Genomic DNA, 18,178 nt, shown 5'->3' with positions numbered 1-18,178 from the left:
ACAGTAGGCAGCATGGTTATGGTCTGGTCCTTAATGATTTAACTGAGTTCACCCACAAAATAATCTGGGCTGGATGCCAGGGAGAAGGGGTGGATGGTGGCTAGGACGAGCAGGTGTGATTTCACTGTTTTTTTTTTTCTTTTTCAAAGATTTTATTAAAGATATTTACAAAGCAATATACAGACTCCATATCCAGCTGCCCAGGAGACCCTATTATGCTGTGAGTACTGGCTGCAGCATGGCAGGTGGCTCTGGCTTCCCCCACTTCTGTTCCAACATGGGGGTGGTGGGCAGTGTCTCATCTTTGGGTTCCACAATGCTCATGTGGTCAGGCAGGGGCCTCTTGAGGCCAGTCTTGGCACTTGGGTCCCTGGGAAGCATGATCTTCACTTTGTTGCCCAACACACCCTGTCTGAGCAGCACATGGCCCACAGCAGTGTCAATGGGTCCCCACTGTAAATCATCAGGCCATCCTCACACTTCCTGGATTTAGCCCTCTGGCCTTGGAGTTTCCCAGACATCAGGACATTACAACCCTTGGCCCTACTCTCCATGATGCACTGAACTCACCGGAGAGGCCCTCTGCACAGCAAGGCCTTCTAGGAAGGAGCCTGTGACACGAAGACTGGGCCTGGGCGATAGCCCCCAGACCTCTCATGGCCACCTTTTCAGCATAAACCTCTCCCCACGGTCAGGGAAACCAAACCCCTTCTGAACCACAGCAGTCAGTTTCCAGATCTGCTAGCCCTTCTCACCAAGGGCATTCTGTGTACTGGTGGCCAAGATAATGATTTCTGTCCTGGCTGGTGTAACTCAGACCTCAAGTCTGGAGTAGCCATCTTCAGCCAGCTCCCCATCGACCACAAACTTCCTCTTCCTGGAACTCTGCACTGCCATCTTGCTGCTGTGCACCGCCCCAAGGAAAGGAATGCTTTCAAGGGTGGTAACAAGTGTAAAGTTTGGATTCGGTTATTCCCAGTCACTGGGTGATCACACCCTTCCGAACACTCTCCAGGTTAGTCATCTCCAGTCAGTGTCAGCACATTTTCAGCCAGACATTTACAAACACAGACCTTCTAGCGAACACTGTAAATGGTCACCCTGCATCTCCTCAGCTCATGGCTGAGCTCAGTGACAGTTACTGTGGCTCCTTCCCACACAGGTGAGAGCTTCCGGCCACAGCGTTGACTCCTCACTGCTTGCTAGACTTAAGGCTTTTTCAGTGCCTTCCAGTGCCTTTCCAATGTCCAACATTGGCTTAGCCAATATTCAGGAGAGCCCAGAAGTGGTGGGAAGTTGATATCCCAAGGGCAACTCCCAACCAAAAGAAGACAAGTGTCCCAGTGGAAATTTTCCTAGCTTCCCCCTCCCTCAATGGGACAATTGGAACACATTCCACTTGATGCCTCATGTACCCTCTGTGGGAGTGAGCCAGACCATCCCTAGTGTAGCCCTGTCTCCCTCCCCAAGGCTTTCCACCCGCTTCCCCAAACCACCTCCCCAACCAACAACCTGCATCCAAGTCCTTGCCCACAAGTCTGCTGTATCCTATGGTATTATCTCAGTGTCTATTATAAGACATAGACAAAACACACATTTTACAAGGAGAAGATAGAGATAAACAATATTTAAAATAACTTATTTATTAACAACATAATCTTTTTGCTCTCATCCACATATTAATTATGATATTCTTTGTGAGTGGCAATGTGATTAAATGTGCTTCATTATTTCTGAAAGTCCTGATTAACACTTGGTGAGGCAACAGTTCAGAAGCCTGGTTCTTGATCCTCGGTTTAATAACTAAAAAGACGCTTCAGACAGATATGTGGATCCAAGTGGGAAACAGGCATCACTAAGTCACCGGCTCACTTTCCACTCCATCTACCAACTATGCAAAGGTTTTCTGTTAAAATCCAGCCAGCCGATGCCGGTCTTCACTAATGTGGGTCAGTGTTCTCGCTCACTGATTGGGAAGACTTGCAGTTTTGTGTTTTCAACGAATAGGATCAAAACCCATGGAAATGATGCATTTTGGAAGATATAAGTCTGCTTAGGCAAGCGTGGATATTTGCCAAAACTCATCAGATTGTACCCTTGAAACCAATGCCTTTGAAGGTGATTTGATACTGCTTTTTGGGTAACTGAAAATTTAGGTAACTTGATGTGGACTTGATGGCTGACAAACTGCTTCATGGTGTTCCCAGGGAAATTTTCCAGGGAAATTCAGGCAGTCACCTAGATGGTTCTCTCCTGTCTTGAGTGGAGCAGAGTTTTTCTGCTTTTGGGGCTCGGGAGGCCTTGCAAAGCAGAGATAAGACGGGGCTTTGGGGGAACCTAAGGCAGAAATAAATCACCTGTCACATGCAGTTCCCGCAGCAGGTGCTTCCTTTTGGTGATGTCAGCTGACCTGACCCTGGGCCCTGCCTCCCCTTCACAGGCCTGCCAAGGACCCCGAGTAGGAGAGGTCAGTTGCCCAGGTTGCACGGAGGACAGATGGAAGCCTGCCAAGAGGCAACAGGAGCCCCTGCAGTGCAAGTTCTCTCCAGCCCCACAAAATGGAGCTCTGAAGGTGGCCCTTGTGCTCCCCCTCCACCCCTACCTTCTCCCCAGCCTCCTCTGGGAGAGGGCTCACTGTTCTCTGCCACCCCAGCTTCCAGAGAAGCTCCGCTTGAATTGAAATGGCACTCTGGACTCACATCTTTTGGACAAAAATGAAAGCATCACCCCAGGCCTGATTGCTGAAAGAGCTTGTCTGCATGGTCTAAAACTCATGAATGAGCCATTACTTGGTCCTTTCTCAGACAAGGACATGGAGGCTAAGTTGCTTACCCGAAACCCCCAACAGCAGTTGTTGCCTCCAGCGGGACCCGATCTTGGGAGGGAGGCCAGTAACGTGATGACAGATGAGATGAAAAATCGCCTGAAAAGGCACATGGGGCATCTAACAATTGGGGAGATTTGCCTTATATCAACCATGACCTACTTACTATTCACACCCATGAGAAAAGAAAAAATAAATAAAGTCATAATACCAAGTGTCAGTGAAGATCTGGGGAAACTCAGCCGCATGATGGTGGAATGCGAATTTGGCAATGAAGAGCAAAGCTGAAGGGGCTACTGCTTCCACACGTGCCCGAGGAGACGTGTAGAAGGACACTCGACACCTGGAATTCACGCTGCGCCTGTCATTGGGCAATGAATACACCACATCATGTCGTCTGCTACTTTTTGCATTTAAAAAAAAAAAAAAGTCCAAGGAGGAAATGACAAAAATGTTAACTAGCGTTTATGATTTTGCATGATTATCTGATTTTTTAAAAAATATTCAAAATTATATGCAGTACTTTACGAAATTTCAGCTTAGCCTGGTGCAACAAGGTACCAATGGCTCATAAATGCGGGCCACATGCAGACCCAAAACTAAATGTCAATTAAAGCCTGGTTTGGGAACCTCTGGACGGGGTCTCAGAGCCTCCAGGAAGTCCTCAGAGTCTGGAATTGTCCGCCAACCAACTCTTCCTACGGTACTGGGAGGCTGAAGGAACAGGCCAGCTCCCCACCAGCCCTTGGGGGCTCGTGGTCTGGTAGGGGACCCAGGTCACAGCCCTCGGTCAAGGGCATCGCCCCCTCCCTGGAGATTAGAAGTGTATGGTGTGAACAGCTCCCATGTCCTTATGAGGAGTCTCATGGCCCTGCTGCTGATTCTCCTGCTCATCTCTGGCGGAGGTATGTCAGTTGAGCCCTTAGTTTCTGCTGCTGCCCCCACCCAAATGTGGATGTAGCTTCTGCACCAAGATTTCCCCTTCCCACTCCAATGCACGGAAAGCCGAGGTCATGAGAGATTCCGGGGCATCTGGGTGGCTCAGTGGGTCAGGTGTCTGACTCTTGATCTCATCAGCTCAGGTCTTGATCTCAGAGTTCAAGCCCTGTGTTGGGCTTCATGCTGGCTGTGGAGCCTATTAAAAAAAAAAAAAAAAGAATGGGGAGAGATCCAGCAGAGCCAGGAAGAACCAGGGCGGGCTTCATGGAGGAAGTGGCAATGGAGGTGGGACTTGCGGAAGGAAATGACAAAAAACTGGAGGTTTCCAGAGGCTGGGGAAGGTGCTTGAGGGCAAGCAAATTGAGGAACAGCTGGACTAGGAGAACTAAAGCCACAGGTGTAGGCTGGAGCTACCCCCAGGAGGGCCATGGTGCCAGGCAAGAGGGTGATTCTTGCCCGAAGGAGCTTGCATTTTCAGGACTAGTGCGGCATGGAAACTTGCTGGAAATCTATCCACCCGCGCACATCTGCAACTCCTCATTGAGCCACGTGCCGGGCCTTGCACCCCACCATGACGCTCAGTGTGTCCACATCCTGACCACCTCCGGCAGGGTGACCATTGACTCCATCTGCCATCTGTCACGGGTGACAAAGGGGCAGCCGGGGGTGAAGACGCAGCCCTGCCAGTGCTTCGAGGGCCAGAGGCAGATTTCTGTCCAGCTTCCCGTCGCACAAGCCTGCAGAAGCGGCAAGGCTGTGTCCTGCTACTGACACCACCAACCCCCGCCCCCGTCTCCACATTGTCTCTCAGAGTCTAGACAGTACCTCTTCTGTTTCTCTCCTATTAGCCATGACTCTTTGGGTTGCGAGTGACAGGAAACACAACTCAAACTGGCTAAGGGGGAAAAAAGAGAGAAAGAGAAAGAGGGGAGATTTATCGGCTCAGATAAGTAGAAGCTCAGGGCACAGCTGGATTCAGACTCAAGCAATGTCCTAAGGACTTGTTCTCTCCCCTGTGAACATGTCTCTGTTCATGCTGCGGCCTCAACCTCTGCTCCCAAGACACCCCAGCAGAAAAGGGGTGTCTTTCCTTGCACTTTCAGCAAAGCCCCCAAGATTACCCTCCACTCACATTCCCACCTACGAGCTGATCACAGGGATGAGGAATGGAGTATTGCTGCCAGGCCTGGGTCACCTGCCCCACTGTGAGTCCCAGAAGTAGAGCAGCCCCCAAGCCTCAGAGGCTGAAAGTGGGGGTGGGTGCTCTTTGAAGGAAAACAGAGGTGCCATTATCTGAAGTGGAAGCATACATGATGTACAGGAAAAAGCAACATGATTTAAACAATTTCTGCCTCATTTCTATGCTCTCCAAGTTTAGAGAGGAAGGTCTTGCATGGGGCCTGGGATGTACTCATTCTTGGTAAGTGTTTGTAGGATAGATAGATGGGTAGATGGATGGAGGGGGCGGGGATTAGGGTTCTGGGACTTCACTTGGGACGTTTGGCCAGAGCTGGGCCCTGTGCCCTAGGACCACTCTCGTCCCAGAGCTGAGACTCCAGCATGAGAGGCAGGAGGACAGTGTTCTAGAAAGAGGATAGGAGAGGGGAAAGCAGAGATCTGGATGGGATACTAGGATAGGACAAGGGCCAATAAGGTGAAGTGTGAGGCTTGACAGCCTCCTTTATGAAGGAAAGTCTTGGGAGCCAGCCAGTGGTGAAACTGTCACGCAGGCATGCGTGGATGCTGGACTGGGACCATGCAGCCTTGCTTGAAATAAAACAGGATCGGGGGAGGTCTCTGCAGGGGAGATTCCCACATCCCATGCTGCCTACCTGTTTTGGCCCAGCTCCCAGGCCTGGAATCTTCCACCAAGATCCTTCATAGGCCAAAACCAGAACTGCCCTGGGCCTTTTAGCATCCTTTCCTAAAACCTCACCTATGGGAGGAGGAGGACACCCACCAGCAGTAGCTTCCCTGCCTCATCCTGTCTGGCTTTGCCCTGGCGATGGGGATGAGGAGGGAGGGTCCTGCCTTGCCCCAGACCACTCTATCTACCCCTGCACCAGCTTCCCCAAGGCCTCAAGACTCCAGACCTACCCTTCCAGCAGGCCCTGAAAAAGTCAGAAAACAAAAGAACGAAAAAAGTCTCTGGATGCAAGAGTGAAATCCTGGATCATGAATATGGTAAGTCATCTTATTAGAATTTGCTGATTGATTGATTATAGACTCACTAATCCCCTGGATTCGAATGTACCTGAAGAATAGGTGAAAACTCGTGAATTCTAGTCAAATATTGTAGGACACTGCCTAACTTGTTTTCTTTAAAGTGACTTATCTGATAATTTTGGGCTTTAAATTCCACATGAATATTTCATAAATATCCCATACATTTAATATTTTAACAATTTTACATCATATCTACAGTACTTTAGTACCTGACTTGTATATTTATGTGACTATTGTTAGAAGTGACTAATTGGGTTTGATTAGCTCCATCATTAATATTCTGTCCATAATTTAACATGCTTCAATAAAATACCCTAAAGCAGTGTAATGATTAGATTTCAGGAATATGTGTTTTGCAATTAAGTCCCTCTTGATTTTGATATGCAGATGAAGAAATGGTGGTCTCATTTAAAAAAAAAAAAACTGCCCTTATTAACTCAGCAGTATACTCTGAAGATTAGGTAAGAAATCCAAGATTTTCTCTTTGTATATGCTAGTTAAAATGTATTTCAATCAAGCCTATGTGGGCAAATCAGATTTGATTAGTTTAAGTTCACAGTCATTCTATCTAAATGAATAATGTGTCACCTAACATTGCAAAAATTTGATTAATAGTTTATCAGTTAATTAAAAACGGGGTTTAATTTTTCTTTTTTAGGAAAATGCAAGGTAGATATTCCTTGTGTTCATCATAAATGCAAATTATTTCAGCTTGAATCTATTGTTCCTTTTTTTGCTTCTTAACCAACTGGCAAGAAAAATAAAGCTCTTGGAAATATCTCTGGGAGAGAGGAGTCATGAAACTTTCTTCACTTCCATCCATGGCTGTCGCTTTTGTCCCAGCTGTGAAGTTTGTTCTGGATGGAGCTGGTTCCCTGGCCTTTGCTTCTCCCAAACATTTCAGCTCCATGTCTCCCAGACCCCAACCTCTGCAGCCTTTGGCCACAAGACTTTTCCAAATGACAACTTTTTTCACCTTGTTTGATTTAATCTGTCTGTGGGGCAGGAGCCAGGAAACCAAAGGAGCTATTTTCCCCAGGAGCCCGAGATCTGACACCAGGTTGAAAGAAACCACCTGCTCTCTGCTGTCCTCTTTGGGGCATGATATCCACATCCAGTGATTAGAGCCTTAGGGCACATCCTTTGCCCCAGGTGGATTCATCATTGAGAGGCTGCTGGGCAGACTGAGCAAAGGGGGTGCTTTTCCAAACACTCTGGAGGTGGCGGGGGGGGAGAGGCTGGCATCATGAGGCAGTTCGCGGAAGGAGCCCAGTCCAGTGTGGGGGAATGAACTGGTTCCGCTGCAGGGACCCTCACCCCTGGGACCTGGGACACACATAGAGCAATTCTCAGACCCCCCCGAAGGGCAAGGGAGCTGGGCTGTTGATCCACAACTCCTCTTGTCATCTGCAGAAGCCTAGTCCCTGAGATGCACGCAGGATCCCTCGGCCACAGCCTGTCTCCAAGCGGAGCGCCGGGCACCAACTCCGTGGCACCGTGGGAACGTGAATACTGCAGGGGTTGGGTATCCCAGCAGCCTCCCACAGGGATCCTATGTTGACCTGTCTGTCCTAGCCATTCTCCCAAGTTCACTGTTAGCTCCTAGAGGACCCACCATCCTCAGCACTTGTCAAGAACAACAAATGCTTGGCAGGCACCAACCTTGCCCCAGGCGTAGGTATAGAGCCTGGGGCAGCAGCCCCGAACAAATCCAGCCAGGTGAGGGACAGGAGAAAAGTCTCGATGGCCCCAGAGGAGGGAGAAAGGTGAGTGAAGTGGAAGTGATGTGGGGTCAGAGGAGCAGGTCACTGAGGCCGGGCTGTAGGACTGTGGTCCTGAGGCACCACAGGGCTCTGCACACACTGAGCGGCGTTACCCTGAAGGCCCGCCGGGATCACCCGTGGGACACCAGACACGGTTCCAGGCTTCCAGCTCTGCGCAGTAGAACTCTCGTGTGCTGAAGTTTGGGAACCTCCATGCCAGTCCAAAGGATGTCTGGGCATTCAGTTCCCTGGGAGCAAGCGGAGATGGAGAGACTCTGGAACCCCAGGCTGTTCCTGCTGGCATCATGCTCCCTGTCCCTCTGGGCCCAAGACCATGAAAAGATGTGTACATTGTGGCAAGAAAGGAAGGGAAAGAACGCCTGAGCAGGCACTTGGTCCACAGCGGTACTTGGTGAAAGCAGGCTGGCTTTGGAGCTAAGTCTTGCTCCATATGACCCACAGCCTTCACTGTGCAAAGAATCTCCATGTCCTGACGCCTGTCTTCCCAGGCTAGCATTTCTCTCGTGGCTGCGCTGGAAAGTGGCCTCTCTCGACCTTAGTCCTCTGCTAAGACTGGCTCCAGGAGCAGCCCCCAGCCTAGACTGAAGTTCTGTAGTGGGTCAGATCTGCAACGGAGCCACACCTGGGCCTGACTGGTTTAGCAGGTGCCTCTATCCTGGAGTGGGGAAAGGAGCAGGTGTCAGCATTTTAAAGACCACCCCCTCCCCAGGTGACAGTCATGCACAGCCAGGGTTGAAAGACACAGGAGCTAGGTGGGGGTTCTGGGAGGAAGGTAAGAACCAGATTCTCCCCCTCCTGCCAGCCAGGTACTTCCTGGAGGAGCCCTGAGACACCTGTAGGGCGGGTCACAAAGAGGGAGAACTGCCCAGGTCCTGAGGGGTCAAGAAGAGAGCCAGGCTGCGAGGGAAGCTGGAGCTTCCTGTCCTATTCTGAAGGCTGTGTGTCGACTCGACTGGTACAGCTGAGCTCCTGCCACTCAGTCCCAGGGAGCGTGGGGACACACCAAGAACTAAGACTTTTCAGAGTCATTAAAGCTACAGGTCATTTTAAAACATCCTGCACGGGCTCTTGGATCACCCTGGGATCGTTGGGGAGCAAGCATGTGTCCCAAGGAGGCCAGTCCTGCAACAAGGCCCTGGCTGGCTCCGTGTGGCTGTCCTGGCTGGCTCTCTATGGCCCCTGGGCACACACCTGTGCGGGGGCAGCCCGCCTGCTTCCCCCCTGTGGCCGCCCAGCATGTTAGCATGCTCCAAAGAACTCCCTTCATCTCTGCCTCCGCCTAGGCTGGGAGCCAGGCTGTTTCTGTTCTTCCTACCGTCCCCCAGAAATGCTTCCAGGCAGGCGCTGTTATGGGCAGGCTAGGGCAAAGGGAGGGCGGGCCATTTTCCCCAGGCCACTCATTCCTGATGAACATTGAGTGCAGACTGTTGTCACTGTGTCCATGGAGGGTTTCCAGGGAGTCTTCGTTGTGTCTGTTGAAAGCCATTAACTTGCTTTATGTAAATGTATTCAGTTTACCTTAACTTATGTAACCTTGCCGTGGCATTTTGTTATGACTTAATATACTGGAGGCTTCCACAAGTGGAAGTAAGCTCGGGCTTCTCCTAACCCTTGGGAGGCCTGGTCTTGAGGGCAGGGGCTGTGTGCTAGAGAAGAGTCTGGGTTGAAATAGGACCCCGCTAGGAGGAGGCTGTCCTGGTGGAGCTCCGGGCCCTGGGTGTCAGTCAGTACCTCTGTGTATGAACTCGTCTCGTCCTAATCCAAACCCGATGATGTCATATTATCCCTCCCCACTTTATAGATGAGGACACCAGGGCATGACAACTTACGGAGCTCCACCGAGGTCACACAGCTGGCAGCGGGCAGAGCAATATTCAAGCACAGACAGCTGGTACCGGAGGCCACATGCTTGTTCTGGCCGCTCCCCACCTCCCAAGTCAGGGCCGCAACCTCTGTTTACCCAGTCCTCTGCGGAGATTTTCACCTCTGGCCAGCAAAGGCGCAAATACCATTCCCAGTTTCCTGATGGGCAAGCCAGGGTGAAGAGACTCCCCAGCATCCTGCCTGGGCTGTCTGTCTAGAGCTTATCCTGGCTCCCTGTCTAGGGATCCTGTCTCCCAGCCTCAGGCTGTGTGTCCTCTGCTTATGGCCCACGTGGACATGATGCCTTATTTTCCAGCATGTGGCAAAGGCCCATCCGTATTCAAGAGCCAGACCCCCCTGCTGCTGGGAAGAGGAGAGGAGACAAATTGTCAGGTGTGTGTGTGTGTGTGTGTTTAAAGAAAGCTCTCTAAAACTCACCAGGAACAAACACCAATAACGCCATCTCTCCCGCAAGTTCAGGAAAGGCCCTGAGCATTTTGAAAGTCAGGATTTCGTGTGCGGGGCGTGGGGCATGTGAATGTCTGTGTGTAGCTGTGTTTTTCAGAGCAAGTTTTCCCTGTATGAAAACAATATCAAGAAACCCCATATGTCAGTGTCTAGACACTTAGAATTTGGGCTATTTCTGCTTCCACGGGAACTATCTGGAAAGATGGCAGACTGAGCCAGCTTATCTCTGGGGAATGGGACTGGACCGACATCAGAGGGGCCAGATTTAAAGTGAGAATCTCAGCCCTCTGCCCCCGGGGCCCTGGCTGTCAGGGCTGCCCAGCTCCACGAGTGGCAGAGACTGGTTACCCATGGGCAGCCTCGCTAACGAAGCCTTTCTCGGGCATCATGGATGCTGAGCATTGGTCCCACATGAGCAGGAGTGGGAGCTGTGCTGGTGGCTGCAAACCTCCCATCTACTGGAAGTGTCTGCAAGCGGAGGAGGCGGGGGCCTCTGCAGTCTCCAGGCTTCCCCAGAGCCAGGCCGAAGGTGGCTGCTTACAGGAGGGGCCCAGGGCGCCCCTGTGGGAGCATCTGGGGGTGGGTCCTGCAGCTGGGGCTCCAGGCGTGGGGCTCCCTGCCTCTCCTGGTGGGGAGTAAAGGCCCCCTCCCTGCCGAGGGAGGTGGCAGATAGTTTGGGGGAAGTTAGAAGATAGTTCGGTAATTCCACAACATCAGTTGAATTCCTGTGAGTCATTCACATGTCGTTCATTCACCGAATGCCTTGTGGGCACCAAGAAGGCACAAGGCCCAGTGCTGAGCCCTTGGCAGTGAGGTGGGAGGAAGAAGAGCAACCAGGGGTACCAGGTCCTGCCTCTCAAGACATATGACCAGACAGGGAGGCAGAGAAGGCAGCGACTCCCTGCTGTATTAGGGGCAGGAGCTGCGGATGCTGTGGAGGGTGTGGGGTGGCCACAGGGAGATAGCCTCACAGGGCCAGAGGAGACCTCCTCAGGGGCCCAAGTGTCCATAGGCTCCCCCTCCCCACAGGGGTTTCCTCAGGTGCAGGAAGTGGATGAAGTCAAGGGACTCGTCCACACTGCTTGCCACTAAGTGGTAAAGTTGGATTCAAACCAAAGCCTAATGGTCTACACCTCTCCTCTAGCTAGAACCAGCCTCATGCCAGGGGTCCCTGGGACCAGCCGTGAGGTGTGACTAATGCAGGGATGGACAGCTGAGGTGGCCCCTGCACTCCTTGTTTGGGTAAAGTCATGTTCCATTGGGCTGCCCTGCCCACCCCCACTCACCACAGGCCTGAACGTGGGCACTGCACACGGGACACGTGGACATTATGTAGATGCTTTCTAAACACTCACAAGCCAAGTCCTGTGGGTGACGGGCATGGTTAGTTGCCTGCCATGCAGACCAGTCCTGAGCCAAATGACACGGGACGGACAGGGGACATCGCAGCCAGTGTCTGTCCCGGGGAGCTGACTTTCTACTCAGGGAGACGGGACCCAGGAGCAAAGTAGCAGGTGAACACGAGCAAGCAGTGGACAGGACTCGCCCTTCTCTCGTTTCTACATGTCCCTTCAGTCCCCTGTGTTGCAGCCACAAGAGTTTGCCCAGGGAGCATTTCCACCCAGCACGCTTCCTGTCTTCTTCTCAGAGCCCTGGGCTCTGAGTCGGGCCACAGTGGGACACTCCACATGCTCTGCCTCATGCCGTGGTTCTCTGGAGGCTGGGGTCCGCCTCTCACCCCTCACCACTCCACGCCCCGGATGCCTGGCCTTCTGCTCTGCTGCCCTCCAGCACCAGGCTCGGGCCCTGGCCCACTTCTGCCCGCCCACTCGGTCATTCCATGGATGTTTCTCGAGGGCCCACGGTGTGCCAATCCCCGACTTAGGGGCCGACACACATTAGGAGAAAAACAATAAAAGTTTCCATCTTCTGAGACCTGAACGATCACTGGAGAGACAGTAGTGAATCCAGTAAACAGGAAAACCACTTAACAATGATAAAGGGTGATCTCTGCTGTCTAGGAAAGGAGCAGGGCACCCCGCGAGAGAATACCAGGGGAGTGGGGTGTCAGGAAGCGGCAGCTCAGGCTGTGCCCACCCCGTGTCTTACAGACGCTCACAATGACTATGGTGGAAGGTCATAAAGGAAAGGGGATGACTGCAGCTCACACCCTGTGTTCTGAGAGCACGGGGGTGGGGGGCGGCAGGGGACAGGACCGTCAACCCTGACCTCAGACCCGGCAGGAAGTGGAGGCTCAGACCACTGAAGATGTTGGCGGCTGTGCCCTTTGGGGACGACCTCTGAAGGTAAAACCGGAAATCAGGGCTAATGCTAATTGGTAATCCAATGCTCCTGAGCTGCAGCCCAGAGCCTGTGCCCTGGTGCCCCCTGCCTCCTCTGTCAATGGACCCACCAACCAGCTCCCTGAGCCATAGGCAGTGGCTGGGCCCAGAGAGAGTGAGGCGAGGTGGGGGGCCCTCAGCATGCCTGTTTGCTAAGTCCAGCAGCCCTGCACCCAGGGCTCGCACGGCACGCCAGATCCCAAATTCTCCTGAGAGGCCCAGCTGTCCAGCTCCTCCCCTTCCCCTCCTCCTTTTTCCTTTTCCTCCTCCTTCTTTTTCTTCCTTTTCCTCCTCCTCCCCCTTCTTCTCCTTCTCCTTCTTCTTTTTTTTCCTTCTTCTCCCTCTACCTCTCTTTCTTCTTTTTAAGTAATCTCTGCCCCCAGCATAAGACTCAGACGAAGACCCGAGATCAGAGTCGCATGCGCTCCCGACTTAGCCAGCCAGGCATCCCTGTTTGGCTTTTCTCTGAAGACAATTTCTTCCTAATGTCAAAATGGCTCTGGCCTCAGGCTGAGCTTCAGCCCAAGAGTATCTCAGGAAGCAGTTCCTGGTGAGCCCCGAGATGAGTTCTGACTGTCCTGGCTTGGCTCACCGCTGGGGCACGGACTGGGTCCATCCAGACGACCTAGGCTTCCCGTGAAGGGTGGGTCCCCCAAAGAAAAGCAGGTACCTCGGGTGAAGGGAAGAACAGAGCTGTCGACCACAGCACGGAGGAGAGACGCTGAAGGACACGAAATCACACTGAAATGGAACGGTGTTAGGGCGCAAAGGTGGACGGAGCCCCAACGGGTCCGGAAAGAGGTGGTAGAAGGGGTGACCTTGGGATGGTCCCCCAAACCGGGGAGTTCTTGTGACGAGTAACCGCTTGGCCGTTTTCTGCCCTGTGCTTTCTCTCTCCTGCAGGTGTCTCTTTCTTAATTACACCCAGAGAGCACAGGAAAGTGGATGCCAGCGATATTTATTTTCCGCTCTGAACCCAGCACAGGTAACTCACCAGGGGCATCTTTCTTAATGAGGGAAGAAAAATGTCAGAACAGCGATCAGCCGCGATGCACCCAACGGACTTAAAAAATAAGCAAAAATAACATGAAAATTCATTTTGCATTAGCCAGCTGTCTATATCATCCCCAGATTGGGAGAGTAGAATATTCTTTGTGCCGTGAGGAGATCCGTTAGTAGGGGTGCTCACAAGGGGACATGCCTCGTAGAGGCGATATTCATTCTGGGAGTTATTTTATCCCATTTAAATCCAGAGACACGGCTGGCCATCTGGGCCCACATCCGTTCCTCCCCTGGCTGTCTGAGGTCCCACGACCTCCGCCACTCTCTGTGTGACATCCTCAGCCTCCTCCTGGGAGGTCCCACCCTTCATTTGAGGTTTATGGACAAGTTGCTGTCTCCTAACAACTGCCAGTGATCTCACATCACCCCTAAGCCAGCCTGGTGACAGGAATGTCAATCCTATTTAACAGAGAAGGAAGCTGAGGCTTCGAGGAGTTTATCCACTATGCCCACGGCCTCCCTTTCTGTATCTGCCAAGAGTGGACACTAAATCCTTCCCTGCCACGTACACAGCCAGGGTCTCACCCAGGGACCAAGCACCGGGGCTCTGGGTACCTTACACCAAACGACCGAGTGAATGGGTGGTGGGTCCAGCCTCCCCTGACCCGTGCTCCCGGAGCACAGACACTCTGCCACATGTGTGCAGGATGGGCGCCCAGGAGGGGCTCTCACTGGGGGCTTCATGGCGGCTAGAGGTTCGGCAACTCCTCCTCACTCAGTCCAAGCCAGCATGGCACGCAGGACAAGAGGAAGCAGACGAGGAAGTCCTTGCAGTGATACATGGAAGTAGTCCAGATCGGCCTCATTTAGAGCAGTTTACAGAAGGAAGAGATGAATCCTCTGACGCCAGTGTCCAGGGTACGGTGGCTCTCCCTCCCCTGGCGGTGATAGGGGGTGAGCTGCTGGGCCCACTACAACTCCATCAATCAGGAAAGGGGCATGGTGCCCACCGCCCCCGTCCTGCCTCAGGGCACGGGCAGTGGGGGAGATATCGCCCAGGGGAAACAAAGAGAAGGGGAGTCAGGAAGAGATGCAGATGGTGAGGCCACGAGAGCCATAATGACTGGGGCAAGGAGAGCTAGGAGGACTCTCGGGAGGTGGAGAGGTCCCAAGAAAGGGACAGGGGTCTGAACATCTCATCCTCTGCACCCTCCCTCCCCTGCTCTGTGTACCTCCCCCTGCAGCACCCCTACCGGACACATCGACATGCTGCTCTGCCTTCTGGGTGGGTTTGAGTTTGGGGAACCCTAGCACGAGACTGAGGCGTGCTTGGGTGGCCATTCTCCAGGCTTCCCCCCGCCCCCAGATCACCACTGTGGTCAGATGGCACTCCCCACACAGCCATCTTGGCTTCCAGACTCAGGTAGCTTCTCCCCTCTGGGCCCTGCAACCTGGGGGGATTGGGGGGGAGACCCCCACTGCTGCTAGTCACGGGGTGCTGTCCCTCCTTCCCGGGACCCTTTAAAAATAAGTCCCTTTATTAAGCTCTCCCCAGTGGCCTGAACCAGCATGCCACCTCCTTCTGGCCTGGTCCTGGCTGCTACAGGGACATCCTGGGCTTCTAACGTTGCAGAAGAAAAGGACCCGTATGTGGAGCAGAAAGGACCTTGCATTTACTTCCCTCTGAGGTCAAAAGCCAGGCTGGGTGTGGCATCCTTACATGTGGATCACAGCCTCCTTGGGATGGCAGCGGCCAGAGCAGACATCCTGGGAAGACCCCACCTTCTGCACACACTGGTTGTCTCATGAGTGTGCCTCTGGCCTGTAGCAGCTGCCCCCAGAGGACAGCCCTCAAGATAAACAAAACAGCGCCCGCTGACCGTGCATGCCAGTGTCCAGACTCCAGGGCCCATTTTTAGAATGTAGGACAACTTTCTCCCAGAATAGACAAGACGTGCTAATCCAGGAGGGAGGCCTGGGAGAGATGAAGACATCGAGTCTCGATATGAATTAGCCGTGAGTATATTATTTGAAGAAATGTTGAACAGCTAGGCAAATATTTGATACCTTTGAATTGAAGCGGACGCTTTCCCAGGCTGAGTGGCGGCGGCTGGAGACATGCCCCTCCTGTGGTGTACCTGGCTGTCACGCCCGGTTCTGTAGGCCCCTTCTGGCTGCTTGCTGAGAAGTAATTAAAGCTGCAGCCTACTGAAATGTGTGTAAGACCCGGCGTGTACATACGCACCAAACCCAAGTCTTAGGGACAGTTCCCCGTGTGTGAATGGCTCCAAACAGCCTTTTCTTTTTTTCAATGAAAGTTTATTTTCCTCAATTACTCCACTATATTGTTAAAGGGGTGAGGCAGCTGCTTCAGTGAGGCCTTTGTGAAAGGGGGTCAGAGATCATGACCCCTGATTTGGACCCCCAGGTCTGTGACCTGGGAGGGAGCGAAGAAAAGTCCCCCAGATCCCCTAAGCTCAGAAAATAGGCCCTGTCTTCAAGGCTCTGGACAGAGCCTGCAGGTTTAAACAGCAGCTGGGAGGGTCTTTTCTTTGTGGCAGAGAATTAACCTCCGGGAGCTTAGAAGTAGAGGCCCCAGAGACCTCTGAGGCCAGGTAACACCTGTCCGCAGAGAGGCAGAGCCATCTCTATACCCCTTACTTTATTTGGGAGTGGGAGATCGGCATTGGCATCCCCAGTTTACAGACGGAGAAACCGAAAATCCGTGACATGGCCAACTTTGCGCCCTGGTGAGAGGCAGAGAGAGATTTGGGGGTAGGGGGAGAAGAGGGAGTCTGAGAAGCTGAGAATCAGTTTGGGATTTTATCAGAGTAACAGCTAGGATTTACCCTGGGCAAGGGTTTTACACGCATCTGCCCAGGCTCCTTGCAAGGCACACACTTGGCTCAGCCCCTTTACGCAGGACAGAAGGATCCAGACGCTGAAGAGCCCTGCTGCACGATACCCAGCTGGGATGCCAGCCGCGGGCACCAAAGCTCCGGCGCCAACCATTGGACCACACTGCCTCTGTCCCAACGCCGTTTCGCTGGGAAAATCCGGAGCAGCACTGAGGGCGGAGGAGGGAGGCCTCCTGGCTGCGGGGCGCGGAGGTGCGAGGCTCCGGGGACAATGGCAGATCCGCGAACCCCGGCCCCCGCGCCCCTGGCCCCGCCGCCGCGCGCTGCGTACGGCTGCCGGGGCGCCGCCACCAGATGGCAGCAGACGCTTTGTGATCGCGCCGCCGGAGGGAGCGCACGCAGGGGCCGGGACGCAGGCCCGGGGAGCCCACCCGCGACGCGACCCGGGAGCAGGGCCCTCTCCGCCGGGGCCTCTGCCCTCGGTGGCGGGTAACGGGCTGCTGAGGGGTTGGCCCCGAACCCCGTGCCCAGTCCTCGGGGCGCCCCCTCGGGCGGCTGTTCCAGGCACGGGCCATTCCAGGGGCGGGGGCGCTGATCGGCTTGGAGGAGGCCCAGGACGCTCGACTACTCCAGCAATCAGGCCTCGAGGGCAGGGGGCGCCGGGGACCCCCGGACTGAAGGAAGAGAGCGAGCCCTGGGGCCAGCGGGTTCACAAGCTGGCGGCTCTGTCCCTCGGGGAAGTGGAAGGGGGTTGTCACCTCTCCAAACCTCGAGCAAACTGACAGCTCCAGGCTCTGATGGCAGAGCGGGAGCTGCGCGGGTCTCCCGGCTGCAAGGCCCACGCCAGGCCCCACTCCCGAGGGCGTCCATCACACCCGAAGGCGCCCAGAGCCTGGTTGGAATGCTAGACATGACGCCTTTGGCAAGGAGTGGGTGCAAGGCCTCATAGGCAAGTCACGGGCACTTTCTGAGCTGGAGCAAGGTGGGGTGCAGTGGCGAGGGGGCTGTCGACAGAGGGATGGAGAGCTGTGCTCCCCACTCAGAGCTGTTGGAGAGAGCCTCAAGTCTGCCATCAAGAGCAATGCACATTTGGCGCCTAGTGGGCTGTAGGCCCTGCTAGGCCAAGGCCATAATGACCAGGGAGCCAGAATCCTCTTCACCAGGGAAGGGGCTGCAAATCGGGGTTCCCAGGGCCATCACTTCCTGCGCACTCTTCAGACAGAAAAGACCCTGGGAGAGATCAGCACCAGGGACTTGAGGGGCGAGGGAGGGGGGCCATACTGAAAGCCAGGAGGCTGACTCCCGCTGAAGCCTTTAATGAGCTAGAAATAAAGTGTGTGATCAGTGTAAAAGCCACTATTAAGAATGACCTCCCTGGGCCACGCTATAAAAAGCCCACCTGGCCGGTCACACTTGTGCCCAGCCCTCACCGCCCTCTGCTGCCCCCCCCCCCCACTGGGCCTGCAGCCAGGATGCCCGGCAAGGGAAGGCCGTGCAGGTGCCGGGGCTGGGCCGGCCAGCCAGCAGCTGCCCTGTGGCCCCCGAGGGTCTCAGCTCAGGCCCTTCCGCAGGGCAGCAGGTTGGGATGGGGGCAGAATGAACAGTTTCGAAGACCTGCTGACCAAACGCTCTCTGTCAGTCCCTGAGACAGTGATTAGGCACCTACTGTGTGCGCATTGCTGAGTCACACATTTCTTTGGGAGTCCTTAGAAAAAGAAAGACAAAATACAATGAAGTAAAACAAAAACAATGAAGGGAAATAAGAGAAAAAGTACTTCTGAGTGATGTGGAGGGCAGCCTCAAGCCCCATTCCCGGCTCTCCCATCTACTTCTCTGCAAGTCCCTGCATTTCTCCAGGCCTCTCTGGATCAG

The 18,178-nt window shown here is 53.8% G+C and overlaps 1 pseudogene; it reads right to left on the bottom strand.

Moving 5' to 3' along the window:
• Positions 1 to 213: 213 nt before the first annotated feature.
• LOC116861661 lies at positions 214 to 897 on the bottom strand (annotated as a pseudogene).
• Positions 898 to 18,178: the final 17,281 nt, after the last annotated feature.

The sequence above is a fragment of the Lontra canadensis genome, unplaced genomic scaffold (assembly GCF_010015895.1).
Source record: "Lontra canadensis isolate GAN:19392208 unplaced genomic scaffold, GSC_riverotter_1.0 scaffold202, whole genome shotgun sequence".
Taxonomy (NCBI): Eukaryota; Metazoa; Chordata; class Mammalia; order Carnivora; family Mustelidae; genus Lontra; species Lontra canadensis.
The sequence above is the reverse complement of the archived record's forward strand: the minus strand, read 5'-3'. Positions and strand labels throughout refer to the sequence as shown.